This window comes from Theropithecus gelada, chromosome 10 (genome assembly GCF_003255815.1).
Source record: "Theropithecus gelada isolate Dixy chromosome 10, Tgel_1.0, whole genome shotgun sequence".
Classification (NCBI taxonomy): Eukaryota; Metazoa; Chordata; class Mammalia; order Primates; family Cercopithecidae; genus Theropithecus; species Theropithecus gelada.
The window spans coordinates 33,934,429-33,948,623 of NC_037678.1; the positions used below are offsets into that span (position 1 = coordinate 33,934,429).

Below are 14,195 nucleotides of genomic sequence, written 5' to 3' on the forward strand. Positions count from 1 at the left end.
TGTAGCAGAGAAATAAAAGATATAAGAAAACACATCGCCGGGCGCGGTGGCTCAAGCCTGTAATCCCAGCACTTTGGGAGGCTGAGACGGGCGGATCACGAGGTCAGGAGATAGAGACCATCCTAGCTAACATGGTGAAACCCCGTCTCTACTAAAAAATACAAAAAACTAGCCGGGCGAGGTGGCGGGCGCCTGTAGTCCCATCTACTCAGAAGGCTGAGGCAGGAGAATGGCATGAACCGGGGAGGCGGAGCTTGCAGTGAGCCGAGATCGCGCCACTGCACTCCAGCCTGGGCGATAGAGCGAGCCTCCATCTCGGGGAAAAAAAAAAAAAAAAAAAGAAAACACATCACGGAAACGTAGCTCTGGTATGTTAGCCCCAAACTTTGAGCTCTGACTCAAGGGAGGTAGGCTGTGGTCAAAGTGAGCAGGGACCCAACCCTCATCTCTGACTTCAACGTCTTTTAGGTTCTTATTTCCAGGCTGGGCTGAGTCATCCATCCACGATGTGGGGCTCAGAGCCCAGGAACATCATCTGCATCTGCAAGAGCAGCAGCATTGTGACAAACAGTGTGGTCTGGCAGCAAAGTCTCCAGGGAGGAGTCCTGGAAATGTGGGCCCTGAGCGTTTAACCTGCACTATCTTAATTACCGTAACTTTCGCGATGAGTTCTAACACCTGGTAGGGAAGAATGTCTTAGGAGAGTGTTGGCTAACCTTGGCTTTTTTGAATTTCCATGTACATTTTAATTATTAATTTATAATTAATTATATAATTTTTAAAAGTCAGTATCTTCCAATTAGTTTGGAGAACTGAGTGACATCATACAAAATAAAAAATTGCAAGACAAATTTTAACACAAAGTTTTACTTCATTGGCACATGGGATTTACAACTGAGTACTATGACATAGTAAACAGGAAAATGAATTCTTCCTGCATGTTACTGTGAGGTATCGTTTCCACCATTACAACCATTAAATAACAGTGAAATAAACTCATTTTAAACACATTCAAAGTCTTATAACAATAAAGTATTGAACCAAGTTTTCAAACTTAATAAACCATATTTAATCACATTTTTCACATGAAAAATAAATTACATACTTTCCTGATTTAATATATTAAAGGCAAATTCACTGACAACAAAACCTTGAAGAAGTAACAACATTCTGAGAGTGTTGACATAGTTCATGTTTCGGACATGAAGTGTAATTCAATAAATGCTGCCAACATTTTTCAAAGAATCTCAAGTGTAAATTTTTTAAAAACTCAACTCTAAAAGGAAATAACTTATGTGCGTGTTTCTAAACGCAAAGGAAGTTATTGCCAAGGAAATAATGACCAGGAAATAATAAGAAAAGGGATTTATTTATTATCCCTTTAGGATTATTTTAAGAATTTCTCCCTAGCTTAGCTAATTATCTTCAGATCCCAAATACTGTATTCTCAAAGATCACACTATCACCTACTACATCACACAACAAGTTATATGGTGTGAAAAGAGATAAATCTCGGGACTCCCAGATGGACAGAACACAATGTCATCTCTCTGCTCACCTGAGACAAATGCACATTTTGTTGCTGCTTCTGCTGTAGCACTTCACTGAGCCAGACTAAGGCATAAGTGAAGATTCCTCTCCCCTCCTCTCACATATAAATTGTGTATGCAGAAAAAGGCTAATCAGAGACTCAAAAGAATGCAGCCATTTGTCTTATCTACTTATGACCTGGAAGCCCCCTCCCATGCTTTGAGTTGTCCTGCCTTTCTGGACAAAATCAATGGACATCTTATACATATTGGTCGATGGCTCACATCTCCCTAAAATGTATAAAAGCAAGCTGTAGCCAACCACCTTAGGAACATATCCTCAAAACCTCCTGAGGGTGTGTCACGTCCATAACCTTGACAAAGTAAACTTTCCAAATTTATTGTGACCTGTCTCAGATATTTTGGGTTCACAAAGGAAAAACTTACAGAGAGAGGTCCTCAACTTCCTGCTGGACAGAGCTGACACGAGTCCTCTTTGGTGATCCCAGGGAGTTCTCATCAGACCCCCCTCTGGTGGAAGAACACGCAGACACTGGGTATTTTTAGCGTACACAAGTGTGCGTGTTTGCTTTACAGCATAGCATTAAGAAGTCTAAATAAAGATTTTCTTTTCTTGACAATATAAAACAAAGGGCCCAAGAATCCCCCAAATAACTACTCACTAAATGTGCTGAATGCAAAGTGTAGGTAAAATGAGGGTCTTTTTAGGGTATTGCTTAGAGTGGAAGTCAGGGGACCTCAGTTCTGGCACTAAAATGGATCCCTCATTTGGAGGGTTATGTTGGGGAGGAAGGGTAGGAAGTAAGAGCTGTTTGGTAATAGAGTAAGGAAAAGAGGGTAAATATCCTATGGAAGGCAAATTTAAGCAAATGGCAAGTAACATTTAAAAGTCTGTTCTGTGGCACAGGGTGGGATCATCCCTGGCTTTGTTTGGCCATTTCTGCAGACTGGCCAAATCTAGGTAAATTCCGGCAGTGATCCTCTATTAAACCCTTAAAATTTACCACCATTGAATGCATGACTACAGTGGCATGATATTCACTTGAATATAGTGAATTTAGTGCAGGTGGAAATTTGGAAATGCCCCTAGAATATCTCAAAATTAGGTTTCAGAAATGCTAAGATCTCTGCCAAATGGTTTTCAAACAGCTAACTGTGATTGGGTTTTTTGATGTAGTTTTCCTCATACATTTTTTGTCCTGGGAGTGGGGGTTTGGAGGTAGAGACTGCTTTGCCACGCTGACTCACGAATATGGTAAAAGTATAAGTGTTAAAAATATGTTCTCTAATTATGCTCCTATGTAAGTGAAAAGGAAATTTGAAAATTTTAGTGGACAACTACTTCTTCTGAAACTTTTAAGGTTAGATTTCTTTATTAGTTTCTCTTTGATATTCATTTCATCCTGACAGCATGCCCCCCCTCCCCAACCTTCTTGTGGTTCTATAGCCAGAGCAGCAGTACTACAAAAAATAGTCTATTCTATTTTTAATGTAAAGAATCCAATTTTCAATTTTATAGAAAACTAAATTAAAAATGTGCTTCACCAAAGCATTTGCACTCCAGGGCTCATCATTTAGGTCTAAGTCTTCTGTAACTGTGTCATTAAATTTATACCACTTTCCTTTTCCACACCCCCTGGAACCCAGAGATCAGACAAACATAAGGTTAAAAACAAACATCCTTATCCCCAGCATTTATCTCTATGCACTGTCTACAAATAAAGTGGCTAATTACCATTTTAAACATTGAAGAAAAATGTGGCAACAATTATTTCAATTTATAAAACAAACTTTTCAAATTGAAGGGGTAAAACCAGTTACAGCAAGCTTTAAAAATTCAGAATGAAATGAGGTCAAAGAATAAAGGCAGCGTGTCCTGCACCACAAAGGTGAGTGTGGATGATAAGGGAGGCGGAGAGGACAGCGGAGAGGCTGCTGGCCGGTGGATGAGCAAGCACCGCCTCCAGAGATCCTCCCCACCTGTCCTTCATGAAGGAAAAGCAGGGGCCTGCGTGTGCTGCTCATTGTATGTAATGACACTAAGTGCATAGTTCTCTGTGAGGGCACTTTTTTTTTTTTTTTTTTTTTTGCGGGAACCCTCCACCTTCCTAGATCTATACTTCGCCTATCTTCACCAATTTCCAAAGAAGAATTCTGCTGAGCCATTCCCAAAACTGTAAGGCTCCATGTTCAGCATCCAGGGAAACTATGTTTTAGCCAAAATACCATATTAATGTAGATCAATAACAGCAGGACCCAACGAAGTCAGATACAGATAAGAAGATGCGACTTCCTAGTTTAATCCCAGAATAACTACCTTTTCAATTTAATTACAGTATCTCAGAAAGGCCAAGTCTGGGAAAGCCTAAGTAGCCCCTGGTTTGAGCATTAAACATTCTCCTTCACAGCAGTGACAAGGCTGCGCTCTAGAAACAAGGCTCCTGTGACGAGATCTGCCTGTTCGGGAGCAGCAGCTGCTTCAGACAAGGGGCTCCTCGGAACACGGGGCCGCAGCCTTTCACATGGCGAATGAAACATGAGAACAGAAGGAAGAATTGAGTGAGGAAATAGTTTTTAAAAATTTCAGGAAGAGAAAAAGTTATCCTTATTTGTTTTTTTTTTTTGTTTGTTTTTTGAGGCAGAGTCTTGTTCTGTCACCCAGGCTGGAGTGCAGTGGCATGATCTCCGCTCACTGCAACCTCCACCTCCCAGGTTCATGCCATTCTTCTGCCTCAGCCTCCCAAGTAGCTGGGACTACAGGCGCATGCCACCGTGCCCAGCTAATTTTTTGTATTTTTAGTAGAGATGGGGTTTCACCGTGTTAGCCAGGATGGTCTTGATCTCCTGACCTTGTGATCTGCCCGCCTCGGCCTCCCAAAGTGCTGGGTTTACAAGTGAGAGCCACCGCGTCCGGCAGTTACCCTTATTTGTTCATCGTGTTTACTGGAGCATCTAATCTCCCAGTCAAATCCAAATCTCATTAGGTCAGTTACCAAGACACCAGGTCAAAGCTTAATGTAGGTCCTTTCCACTGAAACAGAACTCACAGACATAAACAAATACATAGAAAAGGTAAACCTGGGCCGGGCGCGGTGGCTCAAGCCTGTAATCCCAGCACTTTGGGAGGCCGAGACGGGCGGATCATGAGGTCAGGAGATCGAGACCATCCTGGTTAACACAGTGAAACCCCGTCTCTACTAAAAAATACAAAAAACACCTAGCCGGGCGAGGTGGCAGGCGCCTGTAGTCCCAGCTACTCGGGAGGCTGAGGCAGGAGAATGGCCTAAACCCGGCAGGCGGAGCTTGCAGTGAGCTGAGATCCGGCCATTGCACTCCAGCCTGGGTGACAGAGCGAGACTCCGCCTCAAAAAAAAAAAAAAAAAAAAGAAAAGGTAAACCTGACAATGAACACAATCCAGCTTGCTACAAAGTAGTTGTCTAACTTTCTTTGCTGTTTTTTCTCTGTAATTTAAAATTGACTCATGTGACAGAAACGTGGTGTTGGTGACTGGAGTCCAGTGAATCAGCTGGGTTGAGCCACAGGGTGTGTGAGAGGAGTAGGGAAATCTGATTTTGGCTTGCCATCACCGCGATTCCCAGGAAAGTTACTGTACCTCAGGCTTCTTGTCTGTGAAATGAGAGAATATTGCCTGGATACCTCACAAGCTGATCATTTCAAGGAAAGGTTAAAAAATAAGGCAACATACAAACCTAAGAAATACGTTTTTGAGGACAGATACTTTATAATGGGTTGATAAACTACACCAGTGGGCCCCGTCCAGCCTCCCATCAGCTCTTGTAAAGTCTTAAAGCACAACCATGCCCATTTGTTTACTATTGTACATGGGGGCTTTTGCACAACGGCAGCGAAACTGAGTAATCAGGGACCGTATGGCACTGAAAGCCTAAAATATTCACTCTCTAGCTCTTTACTAAAAAAACAAAAACAAAAAACAACTCGCCAAGCCCAATCTAAAACATAACTTTGCATTTGATAAATGAATATGTAAAGGCAATTTTAATGAATTATTTTATACTATTTCTACTGCATGTATCTTCATCTTCCTTCTTTTTTTTTTTTTTTTGAGATGGAGTCTCGCTGTGTCGCCCAGGCTGCAGTGCAGTGGCGCCATCTGTGGGACTACAGGTGCCCGCCACCAAGCCAGGCTAATTTTTTTTTTGTATTTTTAGTAGGGACGGGGTTTCACCATGTTCGCCAGGATGGTCTCCGTCTCCTGACCTCGTGACCCACCTGCCCCGGCCTCCCAAAATGCTGAGATTACAAGCGTGAGTCACCGCACCCAGCCTTCCTTCTAAATGGTCATGACCCCAAAGCTCCTTCCTGGTTATAAAGTGACATGGTAGAGAAATTCCTTTTGGTTTTGTGGCTTTTTAATTTGACTACAGTTCCCTGAAGAGACAATACAATGCTCATTTCATTTTAGGGGTCTCCTGCCTAGAACTGCCCTGTGGAGTGCATTTATTGGAATGGCAAATCTTCCTTTAATTAGAGTGAATGTGAATACGGGAAACACCCAGATACATAGACTCAAATGTGAAGAAGAAAAATTGTCCAGTGTGCTTCGACATCTTTGAGGCTTCTAGGCCCCAAAGGAGCCGCGTGAGTTCCCCTGCTCCCTGCCTGGCTTGTTCCCCTGTTGGCTGAACCGGTGTCCCCCATCAATCCTCAACCTCACGTGTCTCCATCTCCTGCCAGCCCATTAAACAAGCCAACCACATCCTCCCACAGGCACCAGAGACCACCATACCCCCTTGTTCCTACAAAGCCTGCCTCCACGCCCCTCTGCTTCACTCTATTCCTGAGTGCACCCCTCGTGTGGCCCTGCCTGGTGCGTGGCGTCCTCTTCCCCAGGCCGTGAGTATATGTAACTCATAAACTGCTGCCGATCACATCTGTCCAGCGCAAGGTGTCATGTGTTCAGCTACCCTGTGCTATTTAGGGTGGGGCATTCTTCCTTCACCAACATGGTGAACAATGATAACAGAATGGGGTGCAGCTGGGAGCCACCAACAGCCAGGTTATGGGTAAATCATTTCATTTTTTTTTTTTTTGAGACGGAGTCTTGCTCTGTCACCCAGGCTGGAGTACTGTTGCGCAATCTCGGCTCACTGCAACTTCTGCCTCCTGGGTTCAAGGGATTCTCCTGCCTCAGCCTCCCCAGTAGCTAGGATTACAGGCATGCGCCACCACTCCTGGCTAATTTTTGTATTTTTAATAGAGACGGGGTTTCACCATGTTGGCCAGGCTGGCTGGTCTCGAACTCCTGACCTCATGATCCGCCCACCTTGGCCTCCCAAAGTGCTGGTGTGAGCCAGCACACCCGGCCCTGGGTAGATTATTTCTAAGAAAGGATCTTGGCAAAGCACCACAGTATTCACTAAAGTTAATCCCTTCCACTGCACAGATCAACTTGCTTTTTACGTGAAGTTTGTTTCATTTGAGAAAAGCACTGGGATAATGAGCACCAAAGAGATTCTTCCCTATGCTGTATTACGTGGCAGCAGGCCGACCTCCCGCTGATAATCAGAGTCAATTTTCCCGGCAGGTTGTGACTTTTTTCTCTTCTGGATGGTTTCCTGCACTAAAAGTGATCAAGCAGCAGCCTTAGCTGAAAGTTCAGTGAGACTCCTGCCCACTGCTGGAAGTAATTTCCTTCTGGAAGTCAGGACTTCTCAACATGTAGAACTTGAAATTGCAGGGACCAGAGCATCAACTCCAAAACTCATGCCAAGAATGTCCTTCCCTCTTCTCTTTCCTTCGGGTCATAACGAGTGTCTATTTTTCCAGCATCTTTCTCCCAACCTGTGCTGATTCATCCACCCTCTGTATCCTCCTCCCTGGGACAAAAGGTCAAACTCATCTGCACTCTGAGCAGGAGCTACAGCAGCTGCCACGTAGACTGTCCCCAGCAGAGCTCAGAGATGGGCACCAGGTTCACGACGCCAGTGGGCAGTGGTGCTATTATTGCATTCAGTGGGGATGGAGTGGTTGTCCAGGCACAGACAGACAATCACACAGCAAGAACAAATGTACATGCTGAAATTTAACAAAGACAGAATAAGGGACACTTGGGGAATAGCGGTCTCAATTGCAGAAACAGTGAGTGCCTCAATAGTTAGAGAACTGGGGCCATCTCTGCCATGGCTAGGATTCCTCTCTCCTTCATCCTCCTCAGTCATCAAAGATTCCATTGGGGGTAATCAAAGGATGCTGGGGCCTGCTACTCACTCCCAAAAAAAACACCAGCAAGCATTTCAGCAGGGAAAAAAGAAAATGCTCACAAGGATGGGGTTAGATTTAGCCATAAACCAGATTGTGTGGCAGGAGGGAGAACACATCCCCCATCTTTTGGCCACTCAGAAATTGGGGGAGCTAATCTGGGGAAAGGCACCAACACCTATTCATTAGTGTTTCAGCCCTGTGTGGTCACGGGTCTGTGTGAGGTCTCAGCAGCTGCCTCTCTCAAGGTCTCCCCACAGGACAGCAGGGTGAAACCTGGGGCAGGAAGACAGGGGAAGCTGATTTGCATAAAGAACTTTTTTTATCCTATTGGGTCTGGGGAGGCATGAAAAGGCCCTGAGGAAAACAAACTCCAGCTGAGAGGCCTGAGAGCACTTGGCCTCCATAAGTGTCCCCACCATGGCCTGGATGATGCTTCTCCTTGGACTCCTTGCTTATGGCTCAGGTCAGGGCTTGAAGGGACTCTATCCTTGGGGGGACCACAGAAAACAGGGTCCAGGTTACTGTCATCCGCATGATCACAACTGTGTCTCTCTTGTTCATTTTAGGAGTGGATTCTGAGACTGTGGTGACCCAGGAGCCATCGTTGTCAGTGTCCTCTGGAGGAACAGTCACACTCACCTGTGGCCTGAGCTCTGGCTCAGTCTCTACCAGTAACTACCCCAGCTGGTACCAGCAGACCCCAGGCCAGGCTCCGCGCACGCTCATCTACAGCACAAACACTCGCCCTTCCGGGGTCCCTGATCGCTTCTCTGGCTCCATCCTTGGGAACAAAGCTGCCCTCACCATCACGGGGGCTCAGGCAGACGATGAATCTGATTATTACTGTACGCTCTACATGGGTAGTGGCATTTCCACGGCGATTTAAACCTATGAGGAAGTGCAACCAAAACCTCTTAATATACTCACAACAGTTCAGCCCTTACAGATGGGAGGGAAAGTGAGAGGGTGGAAATGGTCAACACGGTGAGTGAGGAGTCTCCTTGCCCCAGTCTCTGATGCAGGGGTTCACTGCCAGGTGCCTCTCCCAGTCTCTCCCCGGGTGTGTCCACCTCCCCAGTGTGACTGTTCCATGGCTGTGCTTCCTCTCCACTGAGAATAATGTGGAGGGAGAATTATCTACAAAATATATAAGCTCACAGTGAGTCACAGAGACCCCTGTGCTCCAGGAAGACACTTCTTACTCAAAGAGAATTAACAGGCATATGCTCATTCATTAATTTGATCATGGAGGCTGACTTAATATTTTATTTATCACTGAAGGGGGAGCATTTTCAAGGAGCTTGTTAAAAATGCAATTCTCCAACCTAACCTACTAAGTCAGAAACTTGTGTTGGTGCCAGATAGCCTGTATTTAACACCTGCACATGAGATTTTTCATTAGTGTTAATGTTTGGGAAGAACCTACTTTTATTATTATAAAATTATTCATAGGGATTTCCATTTAAAATGATGTCAGGTTAATATTCCATAATCCTATTCTCCTAAATTCCCATCTAAAACCCCCCAAATACTCAGAAACAGATTTTTAAATCTCAAGCCATAGCAAAAATTATAAGTTGATTTATGCAGACAGACTTGGGAGGAATTTTGAAAAGCATAAGTTCTTAGGTGCCAGGTTTGCTGATTCGTGCCTATAATCCCAATAATTCGGGAGGCTGAGGCAAGAGGACTGCTTGAAGCCAGGAGTTTGAGACCAGTATCTTCCACATAGCGAGACTCCATCACCACGAAAGAAAAAAAAAAAGATATGTCCCTTCAGGAATTTCGAAAAACATGTTTCCTTAGGGTATATTTAGTGGTTCATATGAATATCTGTTACTGAAAACCATCCCATGGAAGACTGGCTTCCAGAATCCCTTCTCCCTCCCACTGAGCTCACCTACCCGTGGCTCTGGCTCTCAGGGCCTTTGTAGGACACAGGGCTCAGCCTTCCCCATCCTCCACCTCTAATCACAGATTGTTCCACAGGATCACGGTTCCACTGAGATCCTCTCCCATAGATGTGTACTTGTCCTGAACAGTGTCTCTTAACACAATGTTGGCAAGACGGGAAGGACTGAGGGGTGACGGAGCCTTGTAGCCACCAGAAGATGGCAGTAACATCACTGCTGAGCTTTGCTGGGGCAGACTCAGGCTCCCACCCTCCTCCCTTCCTCTGACTCTTTCTTCTGGACACCCAGGGTCCGGGAGCTTTCTCCACTCAATCAAGGCTCTGGGGTCACCTCAGAGAACCTCTCAACAAGACAGAGGAGGTGCTTCAGGGGATCTAACACAAGTGAGGGCAGATTTTAAGACTGTCCATGCACAGAAAACCCTATGAAAAGAAACAAACCAGCCCTACTTGTGTCTGTGCACCTGAGACCTTAGGACTGTTTTCCTGATCTCCTGGCTGAGTCAAGATCGCAAATGTGTGATTTATTATCCAGATCAAGAGAAATCCATGACAGTTTATGAAGACAAAGATGACAACTACCCTATCTACTTGTCACACAATTAAGACACTGGCCTTAGATCTGTCAGTGCCCTGGAACATTCTGGAAGAAGAGGGTGAAGGTTACTTGGCAAGTGTTGGGACTCAGACATGAGGATCTCATGATGACCCAGAGGGATTAAGGTGGGATCTGTTGTGAGGGTGGAAAATGTGGATTTCCTAAGGCCATTTTATTGGTCCTTTTCTCATTGCAAAGGATTTAAACTGAAATGAATATGATTTTTCTAATAAATGGTTATGAGGCTTTCCATTAAATTTAATTGCATTTCATGCCTTAATGAAAATAAATATAGAAAATAAGAAATAAAATATACTTCCATAACGCATTACAGATTGTTATCTTTAAACTAGAGGGGATTATTACTTTTAAAGAAAAGTTACTAGGGTTGTTTGCATTTTAATCTGGGATCCTACATGATGGCTACAGATACAGCTGTTGTTCGAGGTTTTAGCCTGGAGTCTCTGCCAATTCAATAATAGAGGCAATAAAAATAGACGCAAGTATTATACAGGCAGAATTCATTTATTTTGAGAGTTTTGAATGCTATGAATATCTACCAAGAATAAAATAAATTGTACTGAAAATTTATTAGAATAAATTTAAAAATGCCAAATTCACAACTCATAAAATTATAAACAGTTAAAAATTCTTACATTTTTCTGTCTCAGTATAAAAAACAAACATTTAATGTATCTATTAGAAAATAATTAGCAATTTTGTAAATGATATAAAAGAAAATTTGAACAAATGGTGAAACATTTTCTTATCTGCGGACACCAAATTAAAAAAATTCAGGCCAGGTGCAGTGGCTCACACCTGTAATCACAACTACTTTGGGAGACCAAGGTAGAAGGATCTCTTGATCCAAGGAGTTTAAGACCAGCCTGGGCAGGGATGAGTGCGGTGGCTCCCACCTGTAATCCCAGCATTTTGGGAGGCTGAGGTGGCGGATCACAAGGTCAAGAGATCAAGACCATCCTGGCCAACATGGTAAAACCCTGTCTCTACTAAAAATACAAAAATTAGCCATACATGGTGATGCATGCACACCTGTAGTCCCAGTTACTTGGGAGGATGAGGCAGAAGAATCGCTTGAACCAGGGAGGCAGAGGTTGCAGTTACCCAGATTGCATCACTGTACTCCGGCCTGGTGACAGAGCGAGATTCTGTCTAAAAAAAAATTAGCCTGGCATGGTTGCATGTGCCTATAGTTCCAGCTACTAGGGAGGCTGAGGTTGGAGGATTGCTTGAGCCTGGGAGGTCGAGGCTGCTGTGAACTGAGACTGTGCCACTGGACTCCAGCCTGGGTGACAAAGTGAGACCCTGTCTCGAAAAAACAAAAAATGAAAAAAACAAAAAAACCCCGAAAATAAAAAAAAAATTCAACAGCATGCAGATTAGTAATGTTAGTGCTTTATTTTTTAAAATTGTTGTTAACTTATATGGATTTTCCTCTGAGAAGGTGCACTGGAGGGTGTCAGCAGAGCAGATAGGCCAGACCCCTCAGATTTCAGAAGCAGGGATTTATGGTAAATGAAAAACGCCAGTAACTTGTCAGCTTGCACAGGCGGCTATGCCCGCTCTGTGTCAGGCTCTGTGTCAGTAGTAGTGTGTTCCATGAGTCCTTTTCAGAGTCCTGCATGCCATCTATGTTCACTCAGCCAGGCCTGTCACCTGGAAGTAACAGGCAACTCCTCCTGCACTGGAATGAGTGGCAGAGTCAGGTGAATAACGTGGCCTGGCCACACCACCTCTCAGCAAAAGTCCCCAATGGTGATGCCCCATAGTTCCCAATCCTTCTTAAGTGTAATTAACTCACTTCAATTGAATTTAAAAAATCAATCACTTCACTATGACACATAAGGACATTCACCCTCTGGCTTTAACGATCCTTGCCTGCCTTGTCATTATAATTCCATGTGCCCAATACTGTCAAAAGATGTATTTTGCCATACCCTCCACATGCATTTCATATCTGTGATTCTTATTTCCAAATTCTATCTCTCTTCTAGGAATATGGTGTGTTTTATTTGTCCTGCTGCAGGATTCCTCTCTCCACTCAGATTAAATTATGAAATTCCAGATAAAAAATTAACTTGGAATACTGTTGAATCAATAGCAGAAGTAAGCAAAATAATAAAGATATTTCAAAATGCAGATTGATTTTTTAAAAGTAAAAATGTCACATACTTCACCTAGAAGGTAACAGGCTGTACTACAAATTCATTAATGGGCCAGTCATGTCCCTGAACTTAACCTCTGTCTTCTCGGGTGAAGTTACAGGCCAGGACAGCATCAGCCACCCACACTCCTAGTGGTGGAAGCTGGAAGCAGAGGCAGGAGCCTGTGCCTGTGGCCTTGGCTGGGTGAAGTATGACATTTCCAAGGCTTCTTGCTTGGCAGCCATCCTCACGTGCAGATGGCCTGGCAGCAGCACTGCAAAACCCAAGCATAGGATGCCCCCCTGCATGACCCAGTGGTAACTGTGGTGGCCATTGGCATCTGGGGCAGATGCAGCCATATGAGTTGGCAGGCTGTGGCAGCCACCCCAATGATGGTTTCCACCCCTCCCGGGTGGTGGTGGCTAAAACCCCACAGTAGGATTTTCAACTGCAGTGGTACCATTAAGCAGAGCTCCTGGAGGGGGACTGGAAGCAACTGCTTGCATCGAAAGACTGTAGCTATAGTGGAATTATTGAACCACATCATATTTGCAGCAAAGATGTAGAATGTATTACAGATTATAGGAAGCAGTAGTTGAAGTTAATCTAGTAGAGAGCCATGAACATGAGAAGGAAGCTGTCTATTGGGTGGATGCTATCATAGCCGCAGGAGGTGATGGTGTAATGCTTCTACCAGTGAGTAAAGTTTTGTACCAACTTAAACCAGTTATGGGGTAAGCCCTGGTCCAGCACTACCTGAGGGTCACTTATGTTGGCCTATTCAATACACACATTTCTTCCCAGAAGCCTTACCAAAGGTCTATAGTAGTGAGTTCAGTATGGAGGCAGTAATCAGATCATATCTGGAAGGAACCGGCATAAACTCCAATCCTGTAGGACATCGTGGACAGCAACTAAATTCGAATCAACAGAGTAGAGCCCTTGACATTGAAAGAGTTTGTGGTGAAAGATCTGAGGCTTCAGGACTCTGACATTTGTGAATGAGAACACTAAATGAAGTCGTTATTGGGTAACGTCTATCCAGAATATCTTATGCTTGGGCTGTGGCACTGGGTAATCTAAGAAGTAGACCCGCTCTAAAAGACTGGTTTCCCACTGTGAGATTTCAGTTGATAATGGTCCATGGAAAAAATGGAAGAGTTCAGGGCTCAATGTGTGAACTGGAGCAGGATCAAAGGTCATTCAATATTAACAGGGTTGCAAGTCAGGCTGTGGAGCATGATTAAAATATTGCAAATGACAAGGACATTTGAGTCTTGCATTCAACTGAGAATTGATAGAATAACAAATAAATATAATGAATCACTGTTCTGGAGTCCAAAACAGCCAAAAGTAATTTTCAGGATTCAAGAACTAAAAAGTAAGCAGTTTTCTCAAGCATCCATGAGCATTGTTTCTCCTGACAGATTTGTGCTTGTTCTCACTGCTGGGACACCTGCATGGTTGTAGATGAAGGAACGTCTTTTGATGTTCCTATTTTTACATCAGACAAAACAGACTTTAAAGCAACAACAGTTATAAAAGACAAAGAACGGCATTATATAACGATAAAAGGATCAGTCCAACAGAACAATATCACAATCCTAAATATATATGCACCTACTACTGGAGTTCCCAAATTTATAAAACAATTATTACTAGACCTAAGAAATGGGATACATGGCAACACAATAATAGTAGGGGACTTTAATACTCCACGGACAGC

The 14,195-nt window shown here is 43.8% G+C and overlaps 1 pseudogene across 1 annotated transcript in view; it reads left to right on the forward strand.

Moving 5' to 3' along the window:
- Positions 1 to 8,153: 8,153 nt before the first annotated feature.
- Positions 8,154 to 14,195, forward strand: part of LOC112632423 — a 496,008-nt pseudogene continuing 489,966 nt past the window's right edge. The window contains exons 1-2 of the transcript XR_003121396.1: positions 8,154 to 8,257; positions 8,361 to 8,671. The product of XR_003121396.1 is annotated as an immunoglobulin lambda-1 light chain-like (transcript). The remainder of the gene's footprint in view (positions 8,258 to 8,360; positions 8,672 to 14,195) is intronic.